We start from the raw sequence: 2,432 nt of genomic DNA on the forward strand, positions 1-2,432 counted from the left end.
GGGAAAAATTACGATACGATCGCTAACATAACACTTTTATGAATTATCGTGTTGCACATTACACTAACTCAAATATATGTAGTTTCGTGAAAATGACAGAAACTTTATTCTTCTAAAAATTATAAAAATATAATTTTACACGATTTTTCATCAACCAAAATTGTATTATGCATAAACGAATCACGCGAGATCGTATTAACGCAGATAAGAATATTCCTTAATTGTTATCAGATTTAATTGTAAGCTTAAAAGTATTAATGCACATAAATTGTTGCATTAGTATTGCACGAAGAATTTTCTTGACGATTATTAGAATTGCAATATTATTCAACTGAACTGAAGAAGAAGAAAAACAAGATTACTATCCTTATCTATCTGAAAAAAAGTGGATATTTTATGGACACGAATATTCTTTTGTTAAATAATAATGAAAAAAAAAAAAAAAAAAAAAAAAAAAAAAAAAATAAAATAAAATTGACAAAATAAGATATTAAATTTTTTTCTCGATATTAATTAATGTTGATTAAATAGTTTAATTCAAAATTTGATATAGAACGAGGTATTTTAATAATGGCAACTTTCATTATCCAATACATAAAAAATAATTATTTCTTTTAAAATAAACTATACATTTAAAGAGAGTTCTAATTAAATAAAATATTTATCCATGATAAAATTTCATATTTTAACCATCAATTTTTCTCTATTATTTATATACTTTAAGATAATGATTTTTTTTTTTTCATTCTTTCATTCTTTCATTCCTCCATTCTTCCATTCTTCCATTCTTCCATTACCATTCATTTATTCATACAGAAATGTTCAAATGGAATTTAAAGAAAAAAAAAGTGTATCAAATTAGCGTTAAATATTTTAAATGACTTTGGAAATAATCGAATACAAAGTGAAAGTAATTAAGGATATTTTTAATTACTATATTTAAATATTATTCATATTCGTTAATTTAGTTGATTAACGATATGCAAATAATGCAACAGTTTGACTTCTTTTTAAGATTTCCATATAAATTAATATAAATGAGTATAAATCGTATAAATTAATATAATAAAGATACGAGTAATTATATATGCATACAATTTTCTTTTAAATATGACAAAACTATTTATATCAAATTAGCGGTAGAAGTTTTCATTTTACTGTAGAATTATAAAAGTTAAAAATTAAAATATACCAATTAGCGTGAAAAATGGCAATTTAAAAGTTAGAATAATGCTCATTAGATTATGTGACATATTTTCATAATCAAAGTAGCTAAGTACCATAGGTCACTTGATAATAAAATTATTAAAGTGAAATAAATTTATAGTTATCGAAGATTTAGTCAAACATTATGGAGAACAGTGATATTACAACTTCTTATGGGTGCTTTTGGCGCTTAATATTGAAAATCTTGGGGGAAAAAGTGCCAGTAAAGAATGGCTGCGCGTTCTTACAATTGCTTACAATCAAGGAAAGTAACATTTGGATGGAGAATCTGATCGCCCGACATTTTCACAACTAGAAAGGAATCGGCCAAATTAAATCAAGCCAGCGGTTTCTCATACCCCTTGAGATCTAATAAAATTAGATAATAAACTGACGAAGGGTCTGTCGAAGAAGTCTTCTATACCAATTCAGCGGCAAACATCCATCCACCAATGAGATTCGTTCATTTAGGTTGGTGTATGCGAAGTACTTTTGAGCTCGGACATGTTCGCGAGCTTGACGCGCCCGACCTTTGGAATAATAACAGTGAAGGTGATAATACCATGGAAAGAATGAGAAAGGGTGGCTAAAATTGCGTATTCCAATCGACACTCGCGCACCCGCGCTCATGACGAGGGTGGATTCGGCGGCACAAGTGGCGGCCCGAGTCGAACGAGGGGATGCAGGACGGAGAAAAGCGGCCGACGACCGCCGGAGAACTCGCCCAATAAAATGGTAATTTCTGTTTGGTCAACTTAACCATGCGAGCGAGCCTGGAAATTCGACTCCATGCGTACTCTCTAACTCCAAAGACCAATATGCTCAAGAGGTTGCGGCTGCCCCTTATTCTCTACACCCCCGTTTTCCTATTCCAAGGACCACCCTCGACACCTCGCCAGCTCGCGTAGCTTTTTCTTCGGCTGCGTACGACTCGCTGAGAACTACTGTTTTTAAAGCCCAAGCAGAGATAAGCGCGGAATAGTGGAATTTATTGAGCGAAGGCTCGGTAATGGAGTTCAATAAAATTCTTTTCCCTGACTGCATTCTTTGATAAGAGTGGAATGGAGAAAAATATGAATGAAAGTTGGGATTTGGTAGGCAATTAAATTAATATTTTCTTTAATTTTGGTATTTGTCGTAGCATTTGTCGCATTTGTATTTATCATTTTATCACATTATTTATCAATGTATGAAGAAAATAAATGTCAAAATGAAGAAATTGGTGG

This window comes from Ceratosolen solmsi, unplaced genomic scaffold (genome assembly GCF_000503995.2).
Source record: "Ceratosolen solmsi marchali unplaced genomic scaffold, CerSol_1.0 scaffold43, whole genome shotgun sequence".
Classification (NCBI taxonomy): Eukaryota; Metazoa; Arthropoda; class Insecta; order Hymenoptera; family Agaonidae; genus Ceratosolen; species Ceratosolen solmsi.